General features: G+C 46.2%; 1 long non-coding RNA gene across 1 annotated transcript in view; it reads left to right on the top strand.

The window, feature by feature from the left end:
* The first annotated feature begins 2,481 nt into the window (after positions 1 to 2,481).
* The window catches only part of LOC113457320, a 31,005-nt gene continuing 25,299 nt past the window's right edge, over positions 2,482 to 8,187 (top strand). Inside the window, exons 1-2 of the long non-coding RNA XR_003377917.1 lie at positions 2,482 to 2,551; positions 6,085 to 6,372. This is a non-coding gene — a long non-coding RNA (uncharacterized LOC113457320). The remainder of the gene's footprint in view (positions 2,552 to 6,084; positions 6,373 to 8,187) is intronic.

The raw sequence follows: 8,187 nt of genomic DNA, 5'->3' as shown, positions 1-8,187 counted from the left end.
AAAAAACCAAAAAAAAAAAAAAAAACTGTAAAATATATGGCTTAAATGTCACCAGAAGGAAAAAATAATCAAGTTAGCATCTGAACCTGTGAGCTCAGCCTCCCTTGTTTGGGCAGTGCAGTCACCATTCCAAATCTCAGCTCTCGGGACTTAGTAACTAAGTAAAAATGTTGCTGGTCATTGGTGTGTGCTTCCCAGAGGAGACAGGGAAGCCCAGAGAGAAAGCATCCTGTTGTTCAGGTGACCTGGGTGGACTCTGATGCTACATAACATGAAAAGTGTGAGGTGAACCGCTTTACCAAGTGTTTTCAGTGACCACCGGGGAGGAAGAGGCAGGAGGATCTCTGATGTCAAGTACAGCCTGGTCTACAGAGCAAGTTCTAGGACAGCCAGGGCTACACAGAAAAATCGGTCTTGTAAAACAGACAAAAGCTAGCCCTCTAATTAACAGGCTTACAATTTATTTTTCTCCGAGAATCCGGTATATATATATATATATATATCTTTAATTCTCCACTGAGCTGACCGTGGCAGTGAGCCATGTCTTCCCAAGTCTTACAAACTTTCATTGTATACAACAGTCCCTGAACCTGGCCACTTAGAACTGTGACACAGCTGGGCATGGTGGTATACTCCTATAATTCCAGCACTTGAGAGGCTGGGGCAGGAGAATCACCCTGAGATCAAGGCCAGCCTGGGCTACATAGTGTACACAGTGAGCTCATTGCCAGCTACTGAGTGAGTCTGTCAACAGAAAGGAGGTGTTGGGGGGGGACTTGGCTGGGATATGTAACCTAATGAGAACTTATCTGCCTAAATGACGCTGTGAGTTACAGTCTTAGCACCACACAGAAATAAAAATAAGAAATCCCTCATATTTACACATGTTCACAGTTTTGTTTTCCTCCACTGCTGGACAACCTTATCTGCGTTGAGCACGCGGTTTCACTCTCTTGCTGTTCTCTGATAAGCTCCGATTCTGAGGAAACATTTCCAAGAACACAGGAAGAGTGAACGCCACTCTGTAACAGGGTGCAGGCCTTAGTTAAGCCCCAGATCTTAGCACAACTGACTCCATGGTGGAAGTACCATTCAGGCCATAAAACTCAGCACATAGACACCAACACCTGCCAAAACTGAAACAAAGGCCTAACCCATCCAAGTTCATAGTTCTGGGAAAATCTCAAAAGTACTAACCTTGCTCTTTGGCTCCCGTGGTTCTGCTTCTGGCTAACTATTCTTGTTAACTGAAATATGCCAACCCAGGACATGGTTTCTGTGCTTAAAAGCTCACCCCGAGAAAGGCTTGGGTCTACACTGGGATCCTAAGCATCCAGTATAGCTGCTGGCTGTCTAATAAAGAATTTCTTTTTCTTTTTCCCTTTCCCTTTCTTTCTCTCTTCCTCTCTTTCTTCCTCTCTTTCTTTCTTTGCTTCCTTCCTTCTTTCTTTCTTTTGAAGATTTATTTATTGAGACTGTAGAGACAGCTCAGCTGTTAAGAGTGCTGGCTGTTCTCCCAGAGGTCCCAAGTTCAATTTTCAGCAACCGAATGGTGGCTCACAACCATCTATAATGAGATCTGATGCCAGAATGAGTTCTAGGACAGCCAGGGGTACACAGAGAAGCCATGCCTCGAAATAACCAACCAAACAAAACCAAAACCAAACAAACAAGGATCGCTAGGGCCAGTGAGGTGCTCAGCCAGTAAAGGTGCTTCCTCACAAGCCTGGACCCCTGAATTTGATTCTTTGGACACTTGTGACATTAAGGGGAAAAAAACCCCGGCTCTACAACTGCCCTCTGACCTCCCTACATGCACACCGTGGCACGTGTGCCCACCTGTCCACATCATACTCACAGACACATGAATGGACAAATATGCAATGAAAGAAAGAAAGAATGAATGAATAAATATTTTAAAGAAGAGAAAGAGTGGCCGGAGTAGGGAACTTTGGAAGCACCAGAAATGAAAAAATTAAGTCAACAATCTACAAAATTCCTTGTTTGTCCTGGCTTCTAGAAGTGTCTAAAAGGTCAGTGTGGTGGTATGGGCCTTTAATCCTAAGAGAGCCAAGGATGGCTGGGTGGTCCTCTTTGAGCTGGAGGCCAGTCTAGTTTACATAGTGGGTTTCAGGCCAGCAAGGGCTTTAGTGAATGGGTCCTTGTAGCCCGTTCTTTCCAAAGCTTCTAAAAGGAAACCTTCCTGTGTTATACAAGCTGCTTCTAGAAACATCCGCATCCCTGCACCTGTTCACACTGGTTCTGAAACTACAGGTGGATTTACCATTGGTGGACTTAGCGTGTGCACACACACAGTGTTTCTGTAATAGAACTGTTTTGTGGGAAAACACACAAGATGCTGGTGATTGCAGCTCAGATTTAAAGAGGGGTTTTTTGTTGTTTTTGTTTTTTCTTGTTTTTTTTTTTTGTGGGCTTGGGTTTTTTTTTTGTTTTGTTTTGTTTAGAAAAAGAAAGCACAGAACGGTATTGAAGACTCATTGGAATGGTCTCCTCGGACAGACACTGAAAAGTTAGCCGTACTGGAGTTCAGGTAACGGGGCTCTGAGCTGTTTTTCTCATTCATCTTCCCCCTTGGCTGAATTTTCCACTTCTTTTTGCCAGAGCTTATGTTACTGTTCATAATGGAGGGGAATAAACGACTGTCATAGAATACTGCTGGGGATGCCAAATGAAAAGGAACCCAGATTCTATGTAAAAAGAGAAGATGAAAGAAACGGGAAGCCAGCCCGGGGGGGGGGGGGGGGTTCTGCAGATTGAGATTCAGGAAAGGCAAAGTGACACGGAGAAACCCGGTTTTCAAAAAAAAAAAAAAGGGGGGGGGGGGGGGGGAGGGCAGAGTTTGCCGAAGCCAAACGGAAGCGGGACGCATCAAGCAATAGGATCTTGGCTTCTGGACCGGTGAATTTTATGCCTGTGTTTAGTTCATCCAACACAGCGGAAGCCTCTAAGTAAGTGAGCAGTGGAAGTCAATAAGGGACCGCGAGCCTGAGAGGCTTAGAGCCCTGGCTACCGACAGGTGGCGTGCTCAGCACCTGACGGTGGTCTTTAAAGAAGCGCCTATGGAATCTGGGTATGGCGGTGTCTAGCTGGAATCCCAGCACGTGAGAAGTTGAGACAGGAGGATCAAAAATTCAAGATTGTTGGGGTGGGGCACATCTTTTTTGTTGTTGTTTGTTTTTTTTTTCAGAGACAGGGTTTCTCTGTGTAGCTTTGGAGCCTGTCCTGGAACTCACTCTGTAGACCAGGCTGGCCTCAAACTCACAAGAGATCCGCCTGCCTTTGCCTACCAAGTGCTGGGATTAAAGGTGTGTGCCACCACTGAGTGAGCGGAGGGACAGCTTTAATCTCTGGAGGCAGAGGTACAAAAGTTAAAGACCAGCCTGGTCTACATATCAAGTTAGTTCCAGGACAGCCAGAGCTACGTAGTGAGATGAGAGAGAGAGAGAGAGAGCAAACTGTGGGGAGGGGGGAGCAGAGGCAAGCAGATCTCTGTGAGTTCAAGGCCAGCCTGCCAGCCTGGTTTACAAAGCAAGTTCTAGGACAGCTAGGGCTGCGTAGAGAAATCCTGTATAGAAGTTCGAGACCAGCCTGGTCTACAGAGCTAGTTCCAGGACAGGCTCCAAAGCCACAGAGAAACCTGTCTCGAAAAACCAAAAAAAAAAGACGAAAAGAAAAAGAAAAAAAAAACCTGGCATGGTACTCTTCTTTTGTTTTTTGTTTTTCAAGACAGGGTTTCTTTGTGCAGTTCTGATTGTCCTGCAACTTCCTTTGTAGATCATGCTGGTCTCGAACTCACGGAGATCCACCTGCCTCTACCTCCTGAGTGTTAGATTAAATGTGTGCAACGTAGGTCCCAGCTCAATAGAGGCCTGAGTCTCAGTAGTCTACCCTAAGGCAATACCTGGTTCCAAGATAGACCCTGAACTGAGACCACCCAGGCACCACCCAGGAAAAGACCGTCCAAAGGAAATTCCTAACGTTCCCACCGTCGTAGAATAGAATCATCTGCCAGCACACACCCATCGCTTTTCACCAGGACACCCTGTGCAAATGTCAGCCTGAACCTTAGAAATCCCTCATCCCCATCTTTGGTACTATAAAAACCCAGCTCTAACTGAGCTCGGGGATCTCCAATCACTCCAATACATTGGACAGAGTTTGCAAACTTGTATAAGAATCTTTTACATACCGGACTTGGTCTTATGGTTGGTTTTGGGGGACTCTGATCCGGGCATAACTTGCATCACCACTGCCTGGAGGCCAAATTCTTCTCCAAGCAACTCTCCTGAGATGCTTTGTCTTAGCAATGAGAAAAATAAATAATACACCAATTAAGCCAATTTGAGAAAAGTTTTTGTTATCTTCAACCAAAACTAGCCAAATGATGCTCCTGCCTCCCACCCCATGTCCAGGAGCAAAGCTGTCCTGTTCAGAAGCCAGAACATGGAGTCCAAATGGGTCATCCAGTGCCTAGCCAAAGACAAATTCAAGTCCAAAGACTGAGCTCATCGCTGACAGCAGAATTCCTTCTTGCTAAGGAATGGGACCTGAGCCATTTCAAAAGCAGTGGGTGGCCAGCTCCTTAGGGTTAAATCCACTCCTGTGCTCCCAGGAGTGGTCTGCCTCCCTCACGTTGTTAAAGGTCCCAGGGGATCCAGACGTGGATGCCAATTCCTGGGAGTGGGAACAAAACTACCTGGTTCTATCTAAGCCTACAGGTTTTGATCCATTCAACTGTCTTTAGTTGGCTTGCTTGAGTTTTTTGTCTGAAATTGTGGTGGTGGTTTTTGACACTGGGGATTTAACCCCCAGCCTCATTCTTGCTAAGCGTGTACTGCAGGCAGTGTGAGCACACTCCAGGTCCTTAACTTTCCTGAGAACTGGGCTTTTCCCTTGAGAGTATTTCCCAATTGTGCGTCAATTTACGATCACAGTGTAAATGAGTAAAAGGCCTACTTCTCTCTCATCTTACGGAAAACTACTAGGAAGTCAAGGTCAGGCTCACTGGGCAGGCAACATTCCTCACTAATGACCCCCCCCCCCCACACACACACGAGATGTGATAAAAAATAAATAAATAAAAAAAAACCTGCCCTCAAGCCGCACTGCTTGAGGGACCTAATTTAAGAAGCCATATCTAACTGAGCCTGAAGGAGGGTCAGGCTTCCCCGGCAGGCAAGTCAGAGTAAACAGCTGCAGCCTATAGTTCCTTAAGGGTCTGTGCGTAGTGAAGCCACACAGACTCTACCCTGGGATCCTCTCTTCAGAGAGTAAAAAGCCAGCTTCTGTGGGTTAGAGCCCTCTGGACTTTGGTGATCCCAGGTCCCAATCTGCTCCCTCCAAAACAAGGAGACAGGGGAGATGAGGATATAGGCAACGGGGCTCTGCTGTGGTGTGCCTTGAGGGATTCTCCGCTGTCCTGGTGAAGCCTTAGGTCCCCGGGAGCAGGAGTAGGTGAACATCTGAGCCCTGTGGAACTGTTGTGGTTCACAGTTGATTCTCAGTGGCGCAAGTGAATGTTGGGGAGAGAGAAGGTGGGGAGGTTCTCCTGGTCTGGAGACACAAATTTGTAATCTCCGAATTGGGAGTGGCAGAGGAGGGCTAAGGAAAGAGGATCAAGAATTCAAGGCCAGGAGCGGGGCGAAGGTGACGCAGGCCTTTAATCCCAGCACTCGGGAGGCAGAGGCAGGCGGATCTCTGTGAGTTCGAGACCAGCCTGGTCTACAGAGCTAGTTCCAGGACAGGCTCCAAAGCTACAGAGAAACCCTGTCTCGAAAAACCAAAATAAATAAATAAATAAATAAATAAATAAATAAAAATAATAATAATAATTTGTGGGCAGCCTGGACTTCAAGACAGGGTTTCTCTCTGTAGCTTTGGAGCCTGTCCTGGAACTAGCTCTGTAGACCAGGCTGCCCTCAGACTCACAGAGATCCACCTGCTTCCACCTCCCACGTGCTGGGATTAAAGGTGTGCATCACCACTGCCTGGATGCTTTTTATTTTTTGAAACAGGCTCTTGCTATGTAGTTTAATCTTGTGATTATCTTACCTCTGTCTCCAGGTGCTGGGGACATGAGCGTGTGCCACCTTTTCTGGCTGTTGTGGAATCTGCACGAACAGAACCTTGAGCATTGTTGACAAGAGAGAGAGCCATGGTTCTTTGGGGGACCATAATGGCTGTATCTCCAGAGAAGTGTAGATGTTCACCTTGACATCTATTGAGCCCTCACGAGGCACCGGTCTTCCAGATTCTCTCGTACAGTCTTTCCTGCCATCAGCCTTGCTCCCACCCAGATGACTGCTATGAACAAGGCTGGTGACACTGTTATGGTGTCGTAACTACGTGCAGGTGTGTCACCATGTTTGTTGTGTCTAAGAGATCAGGGTCTGTCTTCTGGGTTTTGGAATCCTCTGCCCCAGCCCCAGTAACTCCCAGGCATTTCCTAAGACAGACAAAAATGCTTGTAAATTAATTAGCGTCACTGACACGGGTTTACCCCACTGCAAAGAAACGACATAGGTCTAAAGCTGGACTTTCAAAGCTGGGGAACGTGTGGGGAGAAACCCTTTTCCTTTTGTTTGACAACAGAGGAATCTTTTTGTCCTTTTTATTACATTGTGTGTGTGTGTGTGTACACGTGTATATGCCACGGTGTTTATGTGACTATCAGAGAACATCTTTAAGGAGTTAGAGCTCTCCTTCCACCATGTGGGTCCTGGGGATTGAACTCAGGTCATTGGACTTGGTGGCAAGCATCTTTACCCACTGAGCCTTCCCACTGGCCCCTCTGAGCTGATGAGGCTATTGGAATAGAAGGTTCTAACTTTGTGAAGCATCTTCCCATAAGGCTGTCTGTCTGAAGGTTTTCAGATGCGACATCTTTCTGATTAGCTGGTAAAACAGGAAAGAATTAGGGGCTGGAGAGATGGCTCAACAGTTAGGAGCATATACTGCTCTTCCCGAGAACCTGAATTCAATTCCAGGTGCCTGATGTGGGTTTCCCCTCTGTATGCTGTGAATATGTTTTATTACCATTGGTTAATAAAGAAGATGCTTTGAGCCTATAGCAACACAGAATAGAGCAAGGCGGGAATTCCAAGCAGAGATAGAGAAGAAAAGAAGGTGGAGTCAGGGAGACACCATGTAGCTGCCAAAAGAGAAAGACACAAGCCGTCAGCCAGAACCTTACCACCTCGAGGTGATTCACAGATTAATAGAAATGGATTAATTTAAGACATAAGAGTTACTTAATAAAAAGCCTAAGCTATTGGCCAAGCAATGTTGTAACTAATATAGTTTCTGTGTGATTATTTTGGGTCTGGGTGTCCAGGAAATGAACAAGCAGCCTCCATCTCCAAGCACCCATCTCACAACTGCTTATGACTTTAGCTGAGTGGGCGGTGGTGGCGCACGCCTTTAAACCCAGCACTCAGGAGGCAGAGGCTGGTGGACCTCTGTGGGTTTGAGACCTGCTTGGTCTACATAGGAAGTTCAGGATAGTTAGGGCTACATAGACTCCCTGTCTCAAAAACAACAAAGTGGGGTAGGAGATTGAAGAGAAAAGGAGGGGAAAGGAAAAGGAGGGGAAAGGGAAAGGAGGAAAGGGGAACTTTGGCTTTGGAAACCTTAGAACATCTTCCAAGTTTTTGCTATGAAATTCCTAGAGAGACCGGCAAGGCTTTTACTTTCCTGTTCTTGGTTTTGCTTTGGATTCTGTTTTTTTTTTTTTTGTTTTTTGTTTTTTGTTTTTGTTTTTTCAAGACACACACAGACAGCCTTGATTGTCCTGGAACTCACTCTGTAGACCAGGCTGGCCTCGAACTAGAGATCTGCCTGCCTCTACCTCCTGAGTGATGGGGATAAAGGTGTGCACCATCGCTGCCTGACTCACTTTCCAGCTTTTAATGCAGCGTTGGGAATAGAGCCCAGAGCTTCATATACTCTACAGCTGAGCTATCCCCCGCCATCATTTTGTGTGGTTTAAACGGTTTGTGGCTGTGTTGTTTTTATTGTTTACATTTATTTCATATAGTCAGAGGATAACTTCCAGGAGTTATCCAGGTTCTTTCCTTCCATTGTGTAGGTCCCAGGAATCAATGTCAGACCATCCAGCTTGGCGACAAGCACCTAACTCGCTGAGACATCTTTTTTTTTTTTTTTTTT

This window comes from Microtus ochrogaster, chromosome 22 (genome assembly GCF_000317375.1).
Source record: "Microtus ochrogaster isolate Prairie Vole_2 chromosome 22, MicOch1.0, whole genome shotgun sequence".
Taxonomy (NCBI): domain Eukaryota; kingdom Metazoa; phylum Chordata; class Mammalia; order Rodentia; family Cricetidae; genus Microtus; species Microtus ochrogaster.
Note: the sequence above shows the minus strand (reverse complement) of the source record. Positions and strands in the feature narration are given on the sequence as shown.